Below are 13006 nucleotides of genomic sequence, written 5' to 3'. Positions count from 1 at the left end.
CAGATTGTGCTAGATTACAATTCTGCTGGAGTACAAATGTTTGAGATGCCTTCCTGCAAGAGGCTAGAGAAGAAATTGTGCGGGCCCTGGCTGATCGATTTCCATTATCGTTACCCACAGGGAAGGTCCTGGAAGACTGGAGGGTAGTGAATGTTCTGCCCTTATTCAAGAAGGGCTGCAAAGAGAAACCTTGGAACTATAGACCTGTAAGCTGAACATCTGTGGGAGGTAAGGTACTTGAGAAGATCCTGAGAGACTTTTGGAACGATAAGGTTTGATTAGAGGTAGTCAGAATGGCTTTGTGAGTGGAAGGTCATGCCTCAGAAATTTGTTAGAGATCTTTGATAAAGTGACCAGGAAGATTGATGAGGGCAGGTCAGTTGACATAGTCTATATGGATTTCAGAAAGATCTTTGGTAAGATTGCACATGGTAGGCTGCTCTGGAAGGTTAGATCGCATGGAATGTAGGGAGATCTGTCAAATTGGATCCACAATTGGCTTGATGGTAGGAAGCAGAGGGTAATAGTGGAAGGATGCTTGTCAGACTGGAGGCCTGTGGAGTGCCTCAGGGTTCGGTGTTCAGCCCATTGCCATTTGCTATCTGTATCAATGATTGTATGAGAATGTATAAAGCATGATTAGTAAGTTTACAGATGATAATAAAATAGGCTTTATCGTAGACATTGAGGATGGTTATCAAAAACTGCAGCAGGACCTCGATCAGCTGGGGAAGTGGGCCAAGAAATGGCAAATGGAGTTTAACACAGAGAAGTGTCAGGTCTTGCATTTTGACAAAATTCAAAACAAGGTCGGAGTTTCATGGTGAATAGTAGGGCCACTCCTATGTCTTATGGTCTTATGGTCTTAAGGATTGTAGTGGAACAGAGGGATCAGGGAGTTCAGGTGCACGATTCTTTAAAGGCGGAGTTACAGTTTGAGAGGGCAATGAAGAAGGCTTTTGGCACACTGGCCTTCATTAGTCAGGGCACTGAGCAGAGAAGTTGGGAAGGTATTTCGCACTTGTACAGGACATTGGTGAGGTCATACTTGGAATATTGTGTTCAGTTTTTATCAGAGCTGAAAATGTGTTGTTTGAAAAGTGCAGCAGGTCAGGCAACATCCAAGGAACAGGAGAATCGACGTTTCGGGCATAAGCCCTTCTTCAGGAATGAGGAAAGTTTGTCCAGCAGGCTAAGATAAAAGGTAGGGAGGAGGGACTTGGGGGAGGGGCATTGAAAATGTGATAGATGGAGGGAGGTCAAGGTGAGGGTGATAGGCCGGAGTAGGGTTGGGGCGGAGAGGTCAGGAAGAAGATTGCAGGGTAGGAAGGCGGTGCTGAGTTCGAGGGATTTGACAGAGACAAGGTTTGGGGAGGGGAAATGAGGAAACTGGAGAAATCTGAGTTCATCCCTTGTGGTTAGAGGGTTCCCAGGCAGAAGATGAGGCACTCTTCCTCCAACCGTCGTGTTGCTATGGTCTGGCGATGAAGGAGTCCAAGGACCTGCATGTCCTTGGTGAAGTGGGAGGGGGAGTTAAAGTGTTGGGCTACGGGGTGGTTGGGTTGGTTGGTCTGGTTGTCCCAGAGGTGTTCTCTGAAACGTTCCGCAAGTAGGCGGCCTGTCTCCCCAATATAGAGGAGGCCATATCGGGTGCAGCGGATGCAATAGATGATGTGTGTGGAGGTACAGGTGAATTTGTGGCAGATATGGAAGTGTCCCTTGGGGCCTTGGAGGGAAGTAAGGGGGAAGGTGTGGGCGCAAGTTTTGCATTTCTTGCGGTTTCAGGGGAAGGTGCTGGGAGTGGAGGTTGGGTTGGTGGGGAGTGTGGACCTGACGAGGGAGTCACAGAGTTCAGTTTTTATCACTTTGCTATCGGAAGGATGGTATGAAACTGTAAAGAGTGCAGAGGATATTTACAAAGATGTTTCCAGGACTCAGGGCACGGAGTTATGGGGAGACGTTGGACAAACGAGGGCTGTTTTCTTTAGAGTGCAGGAGACTGAGGGGGATTTTATAGAAGTGTGTAAGATCATGAGAGGCATGGAGAAGGTGAATTAACTCAGTCTTTTTCCCAGGGATTGGGAATCGAGACGTAGAGGGCATCAGTTTAAGGTTAGAGGGGAAAGAATAGCAGGGAACCTGAGGGGAAACATTTTTACACAGAGGGTAGTATGTATATGGAATAAGTGACCAGTAGAACTTAGATATGATGCAGAGCTGGGCTGAGGAGTGGCAGATGGAGTTCAACCCTGTCAAGTGTGAGGTTGTCCATTTTGGAAGCAGAAATAAGAATGCGGAATACAGGGTTAATGGTAGGGTTCTTAGTAAGGTGGAGGAGCAGAGGGATCTTGGGGTCCGTGTTCATAGATCTTTGAAAGTTGCCACTCAGGTGGATAGAGCTTGTAAGAAGGCCCATGGCGTTCATTAGCAGAGGGATTGAATTCAAGAGTCGTGAAGTGATGTTGCAGCTTACAGGACCTTGGTTAGGCCACATTTGGAGTACTGTGTGCAGTTCTGGTCGCCTCACTTTAGGAAAGATGTGGAAGCTTTGGAGAGGATGCAGAGAAGATTTATCAGGATGTTGCCTGGAATGGAGAATAGGTCCTACGAGGATAGGTTGAGAGTGCTAGGCCTTTTCTCATTGGAATGGCGAAGGATGAGGGGTGGCTTGATAAAGGTTTATAAGATGATCAGAGGAAGAGATAGAGTAGACAGTCAAATACTTTTTCCCCGGGTACAACAGAGTGTTACAAGGGGACATAAATTTAAGGTGAAGGGTGGAAGGTAAAGTGGGGATGTCAGGGGTAGGTTCTTTACCCAGAGAGTGGTGGGGGCATGGAATGTGCTGCCTGTGGGAGCGGCAGAGTCAGAATCATTGGTGACCTTTAAGCGGCAATTGGATAGGGACATGGATGGGTGCTTAAGCTGGGACAAATGTTCGGCACAACATCGTGGGCCGAAGGGCCTGTTCTGTGCCGTATTGCTCTATGTTCTATGTTCTATAGAAGTGTTTGAGGTGGGTACATTAACAATGTTTAAAAGGCATTTCAACAAATACATGGAGAACAAAGGTTTAGAAGGACATGGGCCAAGTGCGAGGAAGTTAGGTTAGCGTGGATATAATTTTCTGGCCATCCTAGACCAGTATGGGCCGAAGGTGCTGCCTTTATGCTGTTGGTCTCGATGATTCTATAATTCTGTGACATTTCCCTTCCCAGATAATAAATGAGATAAGGCACTGCACAGTGTCAAAGTGGTGGAGACAGGCCCTTTCATGGGCTTTTATGATGTACAATGAGTGATGATTTCATCTGGGAATCTGTTAGCACAAGAACTAGTTTTGATAGGGTCTATCTCAGTGTCAAGGCCACACAGTGAGAGGATGGTGAGGACCGTATTCAGGAAGGTCCCCAGAAGTTGATCTTGGGGAACTGTAGGAACCCTAACATGTATGCTGACCAGTGAATGTCGGCTTTCAGTAATCGGAGTTTAAAACCAATTTGGCTGATTTCTCAAGGAATGTATCAAGGAAAGGGTACTCCGTTTCAGTGGTGAATTTTAGCATAAGGTGGCAATCATCGAGCTTTATAAAGAAACTCTTTAATGCAGATTCAAGTTTCGCAAACATGTCATCTACATGTTGAAGATATGCAAGCAGATAGAGGCGAGGTATCATGCCATCAAAGATGTGTTTTGCATGGTTACCAATAAAGATGTTAGGAAGAGTTTTCCCTCGAGAATATCCCATGGTAACACCATCTGTTTGGTCATACAAGTTGTTATTGGAACTGAAGTCAACGACACAAGGTGCTCAGTTCATGTGTATCATAGACTCTCTACAATGTGGAAACACGCTCTTCAGCCCAAGACGTCCACACCAATCCTCCAGAGAGTAAGCCACCCAGACCTATTCTCCTACTACTCTACATTTATCCCAGACTAATGCACCTAACCTGCACACTATGAGCACAGCCAATTCACCTAACCTGCACATCTTTGGATTGTCGGAGGAAACCCATGCAGACCTGGGGAGAATATGCAAAGAGACACGGGGAGAATATTCACACAGACAAGACTGGAATTGAACCCAAGACCCTGGCGCTGTGTTAACCACGAAGCCATGATGCCACCAGAAATGAAAAAAGAGATGATGGTGAACACTGAATCAGACACAAGTGGTATGTCTGAATTTCAATGGCTTATTTGAGCTGTATAATGATAAATAAGCTGGCAATGTTGAAAGAGCACTTGGGAATGCTATCACTCTCAGAATGTAGCTCTCATATGGTCTCCGTGATGGTGAAGGAATCCTTCACTGAGCATGTGGAGAACTCATTTAAACATGATTTTCATAGTTTCACAAAGTATTCAGCCAATTCAGGCTGTGCAGACTCAGTAACAGATATGATAGGACAGAAAAGGGACATCGATTCTGTGTGTCTAGGGGAAACCCATACTTGGTGGGTGCAGTGAACCGTGAGAACAAATTCTATCGTTGGCATCATTAGGCAGGTTACCACCTTCACACACAAAGCCAACAGGTGAGTCACAAATGAATAACATTACATGGGTTTTGGTGCTGGTGGGATGCCGGATATGTCGGCCCTACATCCTGACAACTGGTGGACCGTGTCAGAAAATATGTCCATTTGATCATTCTCTGCTGGCAGCAAGCTGCCTGCGCTCAACCAGCCCATGCTTGTAAGCCTCATTAGAAGAGATTCTGCTTTGGAAATCATTGATTCAATAATCTGAATTATTCTAAGAGTTAAACTGGAAACCAATTCAAGATCAACAGCTGGATGCATCTGTGCATGAGTTAGAAGCAACAAATATAATTCCACAGGACTCTGGGTCATGTAGGCAAAAGGAATTTTTACAGACATTGTACTTCTTTGATGAGAAAGGCATCATGGAGACAACCAAACTCTGCTGTATCCCCATAGTGACACCCTGACCAATCAGAGTCCACCTATCTGGTCTGAGAGTTAAGATTGACAGCTAACTGTTTTTGCTGCATCTCCATGGTAATGATGGCCCAGCCAATCAGCATCACCTTCACACTTCATATCAAAAGCTTCAACTCCTTTTGTTTTCAAAACAATCGAACAGGTTTCCACCTGGATGTGAGCAATATTACTGACATAGTTTGCTTGAAATGCTGGGATTACAGTTTGGGGTAAAGTTGATCACTTTTGTTGCCTTCGAAATTCAGCTTAAACAGAGTGGCTAGAAATTTGATGAGTTAAGTGAATCTCTTTCGAAAAGTTCAAATTTGTTTGACTTTGAGACATAACAGCTTAGCTTTAATCAACATTCATTAGTGCACAAAACCCATCCATTCTACAGCCCAGCTTTGACACCTGTCCTTTTAAGAAATCACCACAATTACAGAAATACTGTTAACTTCAGAGACACAGAAAAAACACCAACAAAATTATGCTGGGAGAAAGTGAGGACTGCGGATGCTGGAGATCAGTGTCAAAACGTGTGGTGCTGGAAAAGGACAGATGGTCTTGAGGAAGAGCTTAGGATGGAAACATCGACTCTCCTCCTCCTCGGATGCTGCCTGACTGGCTGTGTTTTTCCAGCTCCACACTTTTTGAACAAAATTATTCCATATAAATTCCACAATTTACACCCCACAGGACCTCAGGTAGTAATCAATGTCATGTTACAGTGCAGAGTTTGGCACATTGTCTCTGTTCTAGTTTGTTAAATGTTATCTTTTTTATTCATTTGTGGGATGAGTGTGTTGCTGTCTCGGCCAGTATTTATTGCCGAATGGTGCAAAGAGCAGTTAAGATTCCACCACATTGCTGTGGGTCTGGAAAAACATGGAGACCAGACCAGGTAAAAATGGCAATTTCCTTCCTCCCCTAAAAGCCATTCCAGAACAAGTTGGGTTTTTCCAACAATCAACAATGGATTCATGGCCATGATTCCTCTCATACTTGCAGATTTTTCTAGAATTCAAATTCCACCATCTGCCATGGCAGGATTTGAATCTGGGTCCCCAGCACATTACCTGGGTCTCTGGATTAGCAGTCCATCACTGGGTCACTAGGTCATCGCCTGACCTGCAATATTAGATTATACAGAATAGCATTTACTCTCTATATTGCAGTGAACAGCAGTCCCTGTGTATACTATGCTAAACAGCAATTTCGGAGTATATGAAACAGATGTCCCTGTGTGTATTACAGAGAGTAGCTATCCCTGTCTGTATTATAGAGAAGAGCAGATCCTGTGCATATTGCAGAGAACATTAGTTCCCATGTATTTTCTAACCCTTTCTAGTTTCACAATATGCTTCAAAGAGGAAGAAAGCCTGAATTGCAACACAATAATCCAAAAATTGTCCAACTAATGTTCTGCACAACTGCAATATGACCTCCCAACTACTATATTCAGTGCTCTGTCCCACTAAGGAAAACATACTAAACACCTTCTTCATTATCCTATCCATCTGCGACACCACTTTCAAGGTCTCATTGGACACTCCCCAGGACCTTAACATGAAGTGTATAAACCCAATCCTGATTTTCCTTTCTAAAGTGCAGTACCTCTCATTTACCTAAATTAAACTTCTTCTGCCACTCCTCAGCCCATCGGCCCATCTGATCAAGATTCTCTGACGTAACCGTCACCGCTGTCCACTCCACCTCCAACTTTGGTTTCATCTGCAAACTTACTAACTGTACCTCCTTTGCTCACATCCATATAATTTATATAAATGACACAAAGCAGTGAACTCAGCACCAATCCCTGTGGCACCCCACTGGTCACAGGGCTTCAGTCTGAAAAGCAAGCTTTCACCACCACCACCACCGTCTGTCTTCTACTTTCAAGCCAGTTGTGTATCCAAATGGCTAGATTTCCCTGTATTCCTTCTGACCAAATTTTGCTCACCAGGCCACCATGAGGGAGCTTGTCAAAGCCTTCATCAATCCTCTTTGTCGATACTTCAAAAGACTCAATCCAGCTTGTGAGACATGATTTCCCATGCACAAAGCCACATTGACTATCCCTAGTCAGCCCTTGCTTTTCCAGATGTGTGTAAATCCTATCCCTCAGGATTCCCTCCAATAACTCGTCCACAACAGACATCAGGCTCACCGGTCTATAGTTCCTGAAAACAGCAGGATATAGTAAAGAGGACAGCAGTCCCTGTGAAAATATAGAGAACAGCAGACACGTTGAACAATGCAGAGAACATGAGTCGCTGTCTATAATATAGAGAACAGCAATCCCTCTGTCTATTAGCAGCGCTTGTGAATGACATAGAGAAAAGCAGTTCCTGTGTCTTATCTGGAGAACAGCAGTACCTGTGTATAATACAGGGAACAGCTGTTCCTGTGTGTAATATGGACAAGAGCTGACCCTTTGTCTCATATAGAGAGTAGCAGTCGCTGTGTATAAGGTAAAGAACAGCAGTCCCTGTGTATAATATGGACAATAGCTGTCCCTGTGTATCATATAGAGAGTAGAAGTCACTCTGTACAATGTCGAGATCAGCAGTTCTTTTCCCTGGAGTGGGGGAGTCCAGAACTAGAGGCCATAGGTTTAGCATGAAAGGGGAAAAAATTCAACGGGATGTAAGGGGCAACTTTTTCATGCAGAGGGTGGTGCGTGCATGGAATGAGATGCCAGAGGAAGTGGTGGAGGCATTTAAATTAAACTAAATTACAGCATTTAAAAGGCATCTGGATGGATATATGAACAGGAAGAATTTAGAAGGATATGGGCCAATGCTGGCAAATGGGACTAGATTAGGATATCTGGTTAGCATAGACAAGTTGGACTGAAGGATCTGTTTCTGTACTGCACATCTCTCTGATTCTGTGCTTTAAATACATCAGACCTTTGTCTGCTTCACATTGTTCTCAAAATCTCTCATTTAATACATCAAAGTGATTCTCATCATCATCAAAATCCGAATTGTTGATTACTTCAATAGCTTCATGTTCTCCATTTTGTTTTCTGAAATGCCGTTTGCCATCAGGTAGAGCTGGTGGGCAACTTTGTTTGACTTTTAAGGTAAAAACAATGACTGCAGATGCTGGAAACCAGATTCTGGATTAGTGGTGCTGGAAGAGCACAGCAGTTCAGGCAGCATCCAAGGAGCAGCGAAATCGACATTTCGGAATAAAGCTTTATTCCTGATGAAGGGCTTTTGCTCGAAACGTCGATTTCGAAGCTCCTTGGATGCTGCCTGAACTGCTGTGCTCTTCCAGCACCACTAATCCAGAATTTGTTTTACTTTTGTTGTTCGGAATTGGAGTTGGTGGGAAGGGGTGGCATGTACCAGGGATGAAGTGATAACACCGAGAGTGAGTGCTGAACATAACACGCTGAAAGACACAGACAAATCGGATTGTAGAACAAGTTGATTTGCACGAAGACAAGTCCGACTTGACTAACGAAAACTGTCCGTACTCGGAATATAAGGAATAAAGCAAAAGCATCACAAAAAGAGGATAAACAAAGCTGCTTTTTAGATTCTTTAATGAGGGGCACACCATTCCCAGAAACACTGCAATACTGGGACGATGCGTGACGTTAGTGAAGCAAGCTCCTAACACAACTCCTTCCTGCAAAAATCAGATTAATATTCAGTCCCTTAGTCAGGGACATATCAGATATTAAAACTGACAAGAACAGAATTTTTTTTTATTTAAAAATATACTTTATTCATAACATAATTTGATGGTCTGTACAGTTGGTCATGCCATACATATGTAAACATGTACATACAGAGATCAAACCTTATCATTTTTATACAGGTCTGTACATTTTTCCATCATATGCCCATATCATTAGCTGAGGCGTCAGCAGAGCCCAAATGACTGCATGGGCCCCCTGTTCTTCGTTAGGCAGGCAGACTTTACACAGTGGTCTTTCCCCACCGTGCCTTGGCGGCAGCTGCCCCAAGCTTCAGCGCGTCCCTCAACACGTAGTCCTGGACCATGGAATGTGCCAGTCTGCAACACTCAGTCGGGGTCAACTCCTTCAGCTGGAAGATCAGCAGGATTTGGACCACCCAGAGAGCGTCCTTCACCGAGTTGATGATCCTCCAGGCACATTTGATGTTCGTCTCGGTGTGCGTCCCGGGGAACACACCGTAGAGCACGGAGTCCCGCGTCACGGCACTGCTCGGGACGAACCTCGACAAACACCACTGCATTCCTCTCCAGACTTCCTCTGCGTAGGCACATTCCAGAAGGAGGTGTGTGACAGTCTCGTCCCCCCCGCAGCCGCTTCGAGGGCAGCGTGCGGTGTGGCTGAGAGTCCGGGCGTGCATAAAGGATCTCACAGGCAGAGCCCTTCTCACCACCAGCCAAACCATGTCTTGGTGCTTGTTGGAAAGTTCTGGCGATGAGGCATTCTGCCAAATGGCTTTGACAGTCTGCTCAGGGAACCGCTCGATAGGATCCGCCCTCTCCTTTTCCCGAAGGGTCTCAAGGACACTACGTGCTGACCACTTCCTGATGGACTTGTGGTCAAAGGTGTTTTTCTTCATAAATTTCTCCACGAAGGACAGGTGATACAGAACGGTCCAACTACTCGGAGCGTTCCGCAGCAGCGAGGCCAGGCCCATCCTTCGCAACACCGGGGACAGGTAGAACATCAGTACGTAGTGACACTTGGTGTTTGCGTACCGGGGATCCACGCACAGCGTGATGCAGCCACACACAAATGTGGCCATCAGGGTGAGGGTGGCATTGGGTGTATTTTTCCCCCGTTGCCCAGATCTTTATACAGTGAGTCCCTTCGGACCCGGTCCATCTTTGACCTCCATATAAACTGGAAGATGGCCCGGGTGACTGCAGCGGCACAGGTTCTGGGAATAGGCCAGACCTGTGCAACGTATAACAGCAATGACAGTGCCTCACACCTGATGACCAGGTTTTTTCCCGCGATGGAGAGCGACCGTAGCTTCCATCTGCCCAGTTTCTGCCTCACTTTGCTGATACGCTCCTCCCAAGACTTGGCGCACGCCCCAGCCCCTCCGAACCAAATACCCAGCACCTTCAGGTGGTCGGTCCTGACGGTGAAGGGGATCGAGGATTGGTCGGCCCAGTTCCCGAAGAGCATGGCCTCGTTCTTGCCTCGGTTTACCTTGGCCCCCGAGGCCCGTTCGAACTGGTCACAAATGCACATGAGTCTGCGCACGGACAGCGGATCCGAGCATAAAACGGCGACGTCATCCATGTACAGGGAGGCCTTAACCTGCAGGCCCCCGCTGCCAGGAATAGTCACCCCTCTCAGGCTCGCATCCTTCCTGATGGACTCGGCAAATGGCTCTATGCAGCACACAAACAAGGCAGGAGAGAGGGGGCAGCCCTGCCTGACTCCAGATCTGACTGGGAAGCTATCTGATTCCCACCCGTTGATTGAGACTGCATTGACAATGTTGGTGTAGAGCAGTCTGATCGAATTGCAGATTCCCTCCCCAAAGCCCATTTTGGAGAGAACATCTCTCATATACGTGTGTGATATCCTGTCAAAGGCTTTCTCCTGGTCCAGGCTGATCAGGCAGGTGTCCAACCCTCTGTCCTGCACGTAGGCGATCGTATCCCTGAGGAGTGCGAGACTCTCAGCGATCTTCCTGTCCGGCACAGCACAGATTTGATCAGGGTGAATCACCGACCCTAGAGCAGACCTGACCCGGTTGGCGATTACCTTTGACAGAATTTTGTAATCTGCATTCAACAGTGAGATTGGTCTCCAATTTTTGAGTTCCTCCCTCTCCCCCTTCCGCTTGTAGACGAGGGTGATGATGCCTTTCCTCATGGATTCACTCATGGTACCTGCCCGAAGCATACTGACATCCACCTCCAGCAGGTCCTGGCCAATCAAGTCCCACAGAGTGGAATACAGCTCGACCGGTAAGCCGTCGCTTCCGGGAGTTTTATTCTTTTCGAAGGACTCGAGGGCCTTGGTCAGCTTGTCCAGAGATAGCGGCTGGTCCAGTCTCTCCCGTGTTCTGTCGTCTAAGACCTCCGTGATAGAGGACAGGAACGACTGGGAGGCCGCGCTGTCGGTCGGCTTCGTGTCATACAGACTGGCGTAGAAGGATTTACTGATCCTCATGACGTCAGCCTGAGATGACGTTATCGAGCCATCTTCTTCCTTCAGGCTGCTGAGCACAGAGCTCTCTTTGTGCACCTTCTGGAAGAAGAAACGTGAGCACGTCTTGTCCTGCTCCACCGAGCGGACCCTGGACCGGAAGATTATCTTGGAGGCCTCCGAAGCAAAGAGCGAGGCTTGCTGGCCCTTCACCTCCTTGAGGTCCTCCGTGACATCCACCCCCATCGTCTGCAGCAGGAGCAGGTTCTGCATACTTTCCTGGAGCTGGGACAGTTTTCCCCGCCTCTCTCTCGCCTCCTGAACACCTTTGAGGATGAAGAACCTCTTGATGTTCCCTTTTACTGTTTCCCACCAGTCCGCTGGGGACTCAAAGAGGGGCTTCACGGTTCTCCAACCTGCGTAGTCCCTCTTGAGCTCCTCAATGTTTCCCGGGGTCAACAGCTTGGTGTTCAGCTTCCACGTTCCCTTACCAGCCCGCTGCTCGTCCTGTAGGTGACAGTCGGCCAGCAGGAGGCAGTGGTCAGAGAAGAACACCGGCTTGACATCGGTGGATCTGACCGAGAGCGTTCGGGACACAAACAGGTAATCTATCCTTGAGCGGATAGATCCATCTGCCCGTGACCCAGTCTGCAGGGGCGCTGAAGACGTCGTGCAGCTTGGCATCTTTTACCGTGTCCATCAGGGCTCTGGACGTGGTGTCCAGTTTACTGTCCCCCCCGCCGGATCGTCCATCTGCATCAATGATACAGTTGAAGTCTCTGGCCAGAATGACCGGCCTGGACGTAGCCAGCAACAGTGGAAGCTGCTGCAGGACGGCCAACCGTTCACTCTTACCCACTGAGGCGTACACATTAATCAGTCTCAGGGGAGCATTCCTGTACATGATGTCGGCCCACCCACCCCTCCTTAACCTCGGAGATGGTGAAGTTGCCTCCTCTCAACAGGATATCCAGGCCGGAGGCGCGGCTATCGTTGTCCCCCGACCAAACTGACGGCCCATGGGCCCATAAGCTCGACCATCTCCTGTAGCTGCTGAGGTGCGGTATCCCACACTCCTGCAGGAACAGGACGTCGGCATTAACGTTGGCCAGGAAGGCCATCGTAGAAACACATCGCGTAGCCGATTTGATGCTACGCACATTGATGCTGGCAACTCTTATCCCCATTTTAACAGTTTACAAGGTTAACAGTCTCCATTTGCTGCTGGTCTTGCCCCTCTGGGGTAGCTGTGTGCATTCCCGTGGTGACGGCAAACTGCTGGACCAGGGCTGAGGTAGCTGTCCGGCTCCACGCTGGAGTCATTTCCCGCTCTGGTGTCTTCGGGTCGGGCCCAAGGTCCGCATGGTCCAGTTCTCCATCTGACAGCGGGGCTGTCACAGGACCGCTGCTCCCAGTTACCTGGAGCTGTGGGCCGGTGGGTACCTCTTGGTTCTCACTGGGTGGGGAGAGGGCTTTACCCGTCCCCTCAGAGGGATCGTCTTTTCATGCTTGGGTGGTATTGCCCTCCTTTTTCCCCGCGGCGCTCATTCTCTTCCTCTGGTGACGACCCGCCTTGCGCCCATCCTCACCGTTGGAAGAGCTGCATGTGTCCTCGTCGCGTAGGTGTCGCTTCCCCCCTCGCTGGGTGGCTTTGGGAGGTTTCCTCTTCCTGCTTTTCACAGTAATCCAATCCTCTGCTTCCTTTGGTCCCTTCTCTTCCATTTCCTCCGTCTGTCTTGCAGGAGCTTGGATCGGCTGCTGCACCTCCCCGCTGTCTGCCGTGTGCTCCGCTACAGCCCACCCTTCCTTCTGGTTGCCTCCAGACACCGTTCCCATGCTGTTTTGTGGTACCTTGCTGGTCTTGGGCGGTTCACGGCTCGTGTTGCCACCTCCGGCCATCTGTGCGTAGATGGCGGCCCCGCGTCTTGGGCAG

The 13006-nt window shown here is 48.0% G+C and overlaps 1 pseudogene; it reads right to left on the bottom strand.

The window, feature by feature from the left end:
- Nucleotides 1-8511: 8511 nt before the first annotated feature.
- On the bottom strand, nucleotides 8512-8687 carry LOC148134955 (U2 spliceosomal RNA; annotated as a pseudogene).
- Between the last annotated feature and the right edge of the window lie 4319 nt (nucleotides 8688-13006).

This window comes from Chiloscyllium plagiosum, unplaced genomic scaffold (assembly GCF_037043375.1).
Source record: "Chiloscyllium plagiosum isolate Xiang-an unplaced genomic scaffold, Cpla_swu_hap1 HiC_scaffold_51, whole genome shotgun sequence".
Taxonomy (NCBI): domain Eukaryota; kingdom Metazoa; phylum Chordata; class Chondrichthyes; order Orectolobiformes; family Hemiscylliidae; genus Chiloscyllium; species Chiloscyllium plagiosum.
The sequence above is the reverse complement of the archived record's forward strand: the minus strand, read 5'-3'. Positions and strand labels throughout refer to the sequence as shown.